Source organism: Triticum urartu, chromosome 2A (genome assembly GCF_056163025.1).
Source record: "Triticum urartu cultivar PI428250 chromosome 2A, HENAU_Tu73, whole genome shotgun sequence".
Lineage (NCBI taxonomy): Eukaryota > Viridiplantae > Streptophyta > Magnoliopsida > Poales > Poaceae > Triticum > Triticum urartu.
In genome coordinates, this window is record NC_141874.1 from 20,983,031 (window position 1) to 20,992,267 (window position 9,237).

At 44.1% G+C, this 9,237-nt stretch overlaps 1 pseudogene; it reads right to left on the minus strand.

Moving 5' to 3' along the window:
• Window positions 1-2,421: 2,421 nt before the first annotated feature.
• Window positions 2,422-5,796, minus strand: LOC125527028 (ervatamin-B pseudogene; annotated as a pseudogene).
• Between the last annotated feature and the right edge of the window lie 3,441 nt (window positions 5,797-9,237).

The following is a 9,237-nucleotide window of genomic DNA, read 5'->3' on the forward strand; positions in this document are numbered from 1 at the left end:
AGACATGACCGAGACATGTCTCCGGTCAATAACCAATAGCGGGACCTGGATGCCCATATTGGCTCCTACATATTCTACGAAGATCTTTATCGGTCAGACTGCATAACAACATACGTTGTTCCCTTTGTCATCGGTATGTTACTTGCCCGAGATTCGATCGTCGGTATCCAATACCTAGTTCAATCTCGTTACCGGCAAGTCTCTTTACTCGTTTCGTAATACATCATCTCACAACTACCATATTAGTTGTAATGCTTGCAAGGCTTATGTGATGTGCATTACCGAGAGGGCCCAAAGATACCTCTCCGACAATCGGAGTGACAAATCCTAATCTCGAAATACGCCAACCCAACATCTACCTTTGGAGACACCTGTAATGCTCCTTTATAATCACCCAGTTACGTTGTGACGTTTGGTAGCACCCAAAGTGTTCCTCCGGCAAACGGGAGTTGCATAATCTCATAGTCATAGGAACATGTATAAGTCATGAAGAAAGCAATAGCAACATACTAAACGATCGGGTGCTAAGCTAATGGAATGGGTCATGTCAATCAGATCATTCAACTAATGATGTGACCTCGTTAATCAAATAACAACTCTTTGTCTATGGTTAGGAAACATAACCATCTTTGATTAACGAGCTAGTCAAGTAGAGGCATACTAGTGACACTCTGTTTGTCTATGTATTCACACATGTATTATGTTTCCGGTTAATACAATTCTAGCATGAATAATAAACATTTATCATGAAATAAGGAAATAAATAATAACTTTATTATTGCCTCTAGGGCATATTTCCTTCACATATCACATATATCGATAGTAGTTATTTCTTTCGGGAGAATGTCATACAGAAACTAATATTCAAAGGAAACTTCGTGGAAACCATGTTTGAAAGTTTCAATTTTTTTTGTCAAAAAGTAGGATGTTAAGAGGATGATATTCTATTGTCATGTGAAATTTGAAGTCAAAACATTATAGGATGCGAGCTATGAAAAAGACAAAATCAGCAATGAATAGTGATGCTACTGTTCGACACTATTCAATGATGATTTTTTTTCATAGCTCATATCTCATAATGTGTTTGAACTTGAAATTTTGCAAGGCAATAGAACATAACTCTCTTAACATCCCGTATTTTTTTTCTGATTTTTCCGAAACTTCAAAACATCGTTTTCGCATGGTTTTCACCGGTTTCCATCGAATGTTGGTTTTCATATGATATTTTCCCATTTCTCAAAGGTTTGTTTTAAATGAGTATTACTTATGTTTTAAAACAGAGGGAGTAACTTTTTAAACATGGACAAAGAGGCCGTTGGAGCACATCAATAAATTTGTTGCATGACATGATATATCATGAGCAAGTAGACTATGCTCATGGGTAGCTCACATCAAGGGACGAGAGATGTTTCCACATATTTTTCTACTGTATATTGATAAGAGTGTGCTATATAAAGATAAGTAAAATACATCATTAGTCCTAAAACTATTCGACCAGTGTCAGGTTAGTCCCGACGATATGAAAATGCGCATGTGGATCATAAAACTTAGCTAAGTGCGTCCTATCCACATTGTATTAGCTTTGACTTGTATGGGTGGTAGGTTGACCACTGTCATGTGGCGACTTTTTGCACAACCCCCCCCCCCCCCCCCCCCAAAAGGGTCATCTCTTTCTAAATTCGTGACCATTTTCTTTGCACAAGACCTATGCGGATGTTGTCTAGCGATCAAATTTGACCAAGCCATCTATCTCATCCCTTGATTCTTTCACATCTGTGTCGCCACCAGGTGGCGGCGGCTCTCTGAAGACGGAATAAAGTTCTCCTCGCCTACTGTCTGTTCTGATGGTGTTTCTAGCATCGTTGGAGTGCATGTGGAGGTTTGTCTCCGGCGGATCTCATGGCATTCGGTCGGCGTTTGCCTTCGATGGATCCACATGGATCCTTTCTTGGTTTGTTGTATTTGTGTGTCTACAGGTTGGATTATTCTGATTTACACTTCTCTTCATCAGCGCTAGTTGCTATTCCGGTACGCTGGTCCTATAGGAACTTAGCACGATGACTTCCGATAGTCTACCACAACAGGGTTTGCTCGGCTACGATGAGGAAGGGGCGAAGATGCGCCACTTCAGCTCGCTCTAGTGTTAATAGTCATCACTAGGTGGTCCAGGGACCTAGATGTTTTTTGGGTGTTCTTTGTACTACCTTGACAGTTGAGGAATAGATCGAAAGTTATCATCGCAAAAAAAGGAAGTTTAAGAAGGGGGAAATTGTAGAAAGAGCTCATCAACTAATTAGTAAATTTACCTGCATTTTCAAAATCAATTAACAAATACCGATACGATGATTTTTTAAAAGGAAAGTACAATTGTTTTTTGAATTTGTCATATCCTAGTACAATTGTTTAAACTAAAACCATGACACTTATTTTGGAACGGAGGGAGTAACACATACGGACCACAGAGTAACATGTTTTGAACTTTTGACATATATAGAATGGATAACCAATCCATCCAATTTATTTAAGATATGCATAAACGTGCATAAATGGATACAAGGACATATAGTTTTATTGGCGGGAGATGAATATATGTGTAGTAAAATATAGTAGGCGCATCCATGCATACAGAGCAACCCAAAATATAGGTGAATGCCATTTCCGTAGGTTTCAGGCACGCCCAGTGCAGTCGATCTCATCAGATCAGATCAGACTATAGGATATACCGGCTCAATTGCAAGGCCGCAGAGGCCTTCCGGCTCATCAACATCCTTCTTCAGCCAGACGTAGCCCTCCTTTCCCCACTTCTCGCCCCAGGAGTTCTTGGCGATCCAGTACTTGACCCTGTCGACCCCCTTGCCGGCGTACCCGACAAGGGCCAAGGAGTGGATGCGGTCGTTGGACGAGCACGGGCCAAAGTATTCCCCGTGCTTGATGCACATGCCGTCGTACAAACCAGCTTGGTAGAACTTGAAGCATTCGTCGTTGGAGTCGAACCCGACGGCGACGGGTCGCCCCGCCACGGCTGCCATGAGCTGCTCCTCGCAGTTGGGTTTGACGAATTTGTAGTCCCTGATCGTGGCCGCGTGTTCCTGCAGTTTCCCTCTCTCGCACTTGCCGTCAGTCTCTTTGTAGGGGTACGTTGTGCTGTTGGCGATGCCGCCGTTCCTCAAGACCCAGTAGTAGGCATTGTACATCTCGCCGCTCGTGCAGCCTCTGTCGAATGTGTCACAGTCGATGAGCTCCTGCTCGGACAGAACCGGCGGCTCGCCTCGCTTGGCGATTGCGTAGGCGCTTTCGATCGTGGCCACGGCGGAAAAAGCCCAGCAAGCCCCTGCAATCCAGCACACATGATCATTAACCGGCCGGTCGACTTAACTTGTAGTTTTCAGATAAAATGCTTCAAACTATAGGGGAGCATTAGGGTCCTTGGTGTATAAATAAGATTATGGCAATTAACCAAGCTGGTACCTTGGTTACCTATTGTATGTATATATGTTTAGCGGACACTACTATCTCCATATCAAGTACTTCCTCCGTTCCTAAATATTCCCTCCGTCCCAAAATAGGTGTCAACTTTGTACTAACTTTAATATAAAGTTGTAGTAAGGTTAAGACACTTATTTTGGGACGGAGGGAGTATAAGTCTTTTAGAGATTCCACTATGGACTACATACGGAGCAAAATATATCAAGTACTTCCTCTGTTTCTAAATATTCCCTCCGTCCCAAAATAAGTGTCTCAACTTTATACTAACTTTAATATAAAGTTGTACTAAGGTTAAGACACTTATTTTGGGACGGAGGGAGTATAAGTCTTTTTAGAGATTCCATTATGGACTACATACGGAGCAAAATGAGTGAATCTACATTCGAAAACATGTCTATATACATCGGTATGTAGTTTGTGGTGAAATCTCTAAAAGACTTATATTTAGGAACGGAGGGAGTATAAATGATTGATCAATTCCCCTAAAACAAAGGTCGATCAAACAGGCGGGAAAAACTCTGGCTTGGGAGAAGTTTATGTGCTTAAAACTAAATAAGTTATGTGCAACGAAAAAGGTATTTTATGGTAATCACTAGTTATCACACGTTAGAGTTATTTTATGGTAATCACTAGTTATCACACGTTAGAGTTATCACACGACCTTAAGAACTTAAGCACACAAGGCCCATTTCATTTCTTTCTCTAAGAAGGGTGCGCAGGCTTTGCTCTGCTTCAGCTTTTGCGGCTTTGCTCTGACACATCAAGCAAGTTCGATTCTGCTTTCAAGTCGAAAGCATCGATCAGTTGGATAAGTCTTTCTTTTTCTTGTTTGTAAATCCCATTTTCGTTTCTGGCCCAACCCCTTAAAAATTGTCGTAGATGTCTGCCATCTTTTTAAATTAGAGCACCCACTAACAGGCTTCACCCATTCTCTTGCTACAATGACAATGAAGTTCTCTTTTTCGAACCAACTTAGTTCGAAAGATAAAGTGTTTTTGTTATCAATATGTGTTGCATCCTCCGAGTCTACTAATTAACAAGGGTAGGGTGTGTGGTCTGAGATCGCTCTCTGCATCGCATGCACCGACACGAGTGGGTATTTTTTCCCCATTCCACACTAGCGAGCACTCTATCCAACTTCTCATAAGTTGGAGTGGGTAACGTGTTGGCCCATATGAATTGCCTACCTGTGAGTTCAATCTCTCTGAGATTGAGACTCTCAATAATCACGTTGAACATTAGGGACCAACGGCCATCAAAATTGTCATTATTCTTCTCTTCTCTCCTTCGAATTATATTAAAAGCCCCTCCAATTAGGATTGGGAGTCTTTCATCCCCGCAGATCCTAACCAGATGCGCTAGGAAGTCAGGCTTAAGTTCGGGTTGGGCTGCTCCGTATACAGCCACCAGAGACCAGCGGAATCCATCCACCTTTGACCTCACCTGAAACTTAACCGCAAAATCACCTCGAACCACATTAATCACCTCTAAAGTTTCACACTTAACCCCCAACAAAATCCCACCGGATCTTCCTCTAGGAGGAAAACAGTGCCAATCAAAATCGATTCCGCCAGACAAAGTTCCAAGGAACTGTGAGGTGAAATTATCTCTTCCTGTTTCGAGAAGTGCAATAAAGTCAAGTTTCTGATCTATCGATGTCTCTGCAAGGAACCTTCTTTTAGCCAAGTCTGCTAGACCTCTACTATCCCAAAAAATTCCTTGTATAAGTTATCATGATTTTTTTTCTGAAGCTTAACTCTAGCACTTCTACGGACGAAAGATGTAGGATATACCTTCCTTTTCCAGGAACGCTTGGGTTTATCCATCACGACTTCTACATCTTTAAGACCGGAGTGGCCCTGGGCCTTATAGTCGGGCGTTGATGTATGTACATTTCCCTCTGACTCCGACCCTTCTACCTCAACTTCGGCTTCCGAAGTAGGCATCAGGTCATTACAAAAACTTTCAAGAGCCATTATCCCTAAGTTGTTAACGCCAAAGTCTTACGGCCGCAACGTTACGAATAATCTCAGATGCTCGCTCAGCTTCTAAGTCTAGCAAGTCATTAACAGATTTAGCAACTTCCTTCCCATTAGACCCGAGTGAAACACCTAAGTCATTGGCCTTACTAATTATCTCATGCTCAGTAAAATGCAAAATGGAACAACTCTTGTTAAATGACATACCTGTAGTCGCCTCGACATCTCGAAGCTTGGCTGCCCTCATAGCATGCCCTAACTGCAAGTCGTCCGCATTTGGTTGGTCTTGAATCCTGTTACTGACACGCCTGCCAGTCGACACCGGATCCATGATCCCACCAAACGCGATAACCTCCTTAGTAGTCCTCTCCCTCGACGATTAAGGCATTGGAGGTGCGGTCAACGTGGCCCCTCCAGTAGCTACGACCGCCATCGGGACGAGTTTCGGGGTTATCGGTATTGTACCGGGACCACCGGAAGGGTCCCGGGGGCCCACCGGGTGGGGCCACCTGCCCCGGGGGGCCACATGGGCTGTAGGGGTTGTGCCTTGGCCTATATGGGCCAAGGGCACTAGCCCCAAGAGGCCCATGCGCCAAGAGAGAAAAAAAGGGGAGAGTCCTACAAGGGGAAGGCACCTCCGAGGTGCCTTGGGGAGGATGGACTCCTCCCCACCCTTGGCCGCACCCTTCCTTGGAGGAAGGGGCAAGGGCTGCGCCTCCCCCTCTCCCTTGGCCCTATATATAGTGGGGAAAAAGGAGGAGCAAACCAATCTAAGGCCTGGCGCCTCCCTCTCCCTCCCGTGACACATCTTCCTCCTCCCGCAGCGCTTAGCGAAGCCCTGTTGGAATCCCGCTACTTCCACCACGCCGTCGTGCTGCTGGATCTCCATCAACCTCTCCCTCCTCCTTGCTGGATCAAGGCATGGGAGACGTCTCCGTTCCGTACGTGTGTTGAACGCGGAGGTGCTGTCCGTTCGGCACTAGGATCATCGGTGATTTGAATCACGACGAGTACGACTTCATCGACCCCGTTCACTTGAACGCTTCCGCTTAGCGATCTACAAGGGTATGTAGATGCACTCTCCTTCCCCTCGTTGCTGGTTTCTCCATAGATAGATCTTGGTGACACGTAGGAAAATTTTGAATTTCTGCTACGTTCCCCAACAGAAATCAGCAGAGGTAGAAGTCAAGAAGGAACATCAAGTGTTGATGGTCAATAAAACCACCAAGTTCAAGAAGGGCAAGGGTAAAAAGAACTCCAAGAAGGACGGCAAGGAAGTTGCCGCGCCTGTCAAGAAAGCTTCCGGGAAGAAGCCAAAGAATGGACCCAAGCCCGAGACTGAGTGCTTTTATTGCAAGGGAAGTGGTCACTGGAAGCGGAACTGCCCCAAATACTTAGCGGACAAGAAGGCCGGCAAAACAAAAGGTATATGTGATATACATGTAATTGATGTGTACCTTACCAGTACTCGTAGTAGCTCTTGGGTATTTGATACCGGTGCAGTTGCTCACATTTGTAACTCAAAGCAGGAGCTGCGGAATAAGCGGAGACTGGCGAAGGACGAGGTGACGATGCGCGTCGGGAATGGTTCCAAGGTCGATGTGATCGCCGTCGGCACGCTGCCTCTACATTTACCTACGGGATTAGCTTTAAACCTCAATAATTGTTATTTAGTGCCAGCTTTGAGCATGAACATTGTATCGGGATCTCGTTTAATTCGAGATGGCTACTCATTTAAATCCGAGAATAATGGTTGTTCCATTTATATGAGAGATATGTTTTATGGTCATGCTCCTATGGTGAATGGTTTATTCTTAATGAATCTCGAGCGTAATGCTACACATTGTCATAGTGTGAGTACCAAAAGATGTAAGGTTGATAATGATAGTCCCACATACTTGTGGCACTGCCGCCTTGGTCACATAGGTGTCAAACGCATGAAGAAGCTCCATGCAGATGGAGTTTTAGAGTCTCTTGATTATGAATCATTTGACACGTGTGAACCATGCCTCATGGGTAAAATGACCAAGACTCCGTTCTTAGGAACAATGGAGCGAGCAACCAACTTATTGGAAATCATACATACTGATGTGTGCGGTCCAATGAGTGTTGAGGCTCGCGGTGGCTATCGTTATGTTCTCACCCTCACTGATGACTTAAGTAGATATGGGTATGTCTACTTAATGAAACACAAGTCTGAAACCTTTGAAAAGTTCAAGGAATTTCAGAGTGAGGTTGAGAATCAACGTGACAGGAAAATCAAGTTTCTACGATCAGATCGTGGAGGAGAATACTTGAGTCACGAATTTGGCACACACTTAAGAAAATGTGGAATAGTTTCACAACTCACGCCGCCTGGAACACCTCAGCGTAATGGTGTGTCCGAACGTCGTAATCGCACTCTATTAGATATGGTGCGATCTATGATGTCTCTTGCCGATTTACCGCTATCCTTTTGGGGGTATGCTTTAGAGACTGCCGCATTCACTTTAAATAGGGCTCCGTCGAAATCCGTTGAGACGACACCGTTTGAATTATGGTTTGGTAAGAAACCTAAGTTGTCGTTTCTAAAAGTTTGGGGATGCGATCCTTATGTCAAGAAACTTCAACCTGAAAAGCTCGAACCCAAGTCGGAAAAATGCGTCTTCATAGGATACCCTAAAGAAACTGTTGGGTATACCTTCTACCTCAGATCCGAAGGCAAGATCTTTGTTGCCAAGAATGGATCCTTTCTAGAGAAGGAGTTTCTCTCGAAAGAAGTAAGTGGGAGGAAAGTAGAGCTTCATGAAGTATTACCTCTTGAACCGGAAAATGGCGCAACTCAAGAAAATGTTCCTGAGGTGCCTACACCGACTAGAGAGGAAGTTAATGATAATGATCAAGATACTTCTGATCAAGCTCCTACTGAAATTCGAAGGTCCACAAGGACACGTTCGGCACCAGAGTGGTACGGCAACCCTGTCTTGGAAATCATGTTGTTAGACAACGGTGAACCTTCGAACTATGAAGAAGCGATGGCAGGCCCGGATTCCGACAAATGGCTAGAAGCCATGAAATCTGAGATAGGATCCATGTATGAAAACGAAGTATGGACTTTGACTGACTTGCCCGTTGAACGGCGAGCCATAGAAAATAAATGGATTTTTAAGAAGAAGACAGACGCGGATGGTAATGTGACCATCTATAAAGCTCGGTTTGTCGCTAAGGGTTATCGACAAGTTCAAGGGGTTGACTACGATGAGACTTTCTCACCGGTAGCGAAGCTAAAGTCCGTCCGAATCATGTTAGCAATTGCCGCATTCTACGATTATGAGATATGGCAAATGGACGTCAAAACGGCATTCCTTAATGGTTTCCTTAAGGAAGAATTGTATATGATGCAGCCGGAAGGTTTTGTCGATCCTAAGAATGCTGACAAGGTGTGCAAGCTCCAACGCTCGATTTATGGGCTGGTGCAAGCATCTCGGAGTTGGAACATTCGCTTTGATGAGATGATCAAAGCGTTTGGGTTTACGCAGACTTATGGAGAAGCCTGCGTTTACAAGAAAGTGAGTGGGAGCTCTGTAGCATTTCTCATATTATATGTAGATGACATACTTTTGATGGGAAATGATATAGAACTCTTGGACAACATCAAGGCCTACGTGAATAAGATTTTTTCAATGAAGGACCTTGGTGAAGCTGCTTATATATTAGGCATCAAGATCTATAGAGATAGATCAAGACGCCTCATAGGTCTTTCACAAAGCACATACCTTGATAAGATATTGAA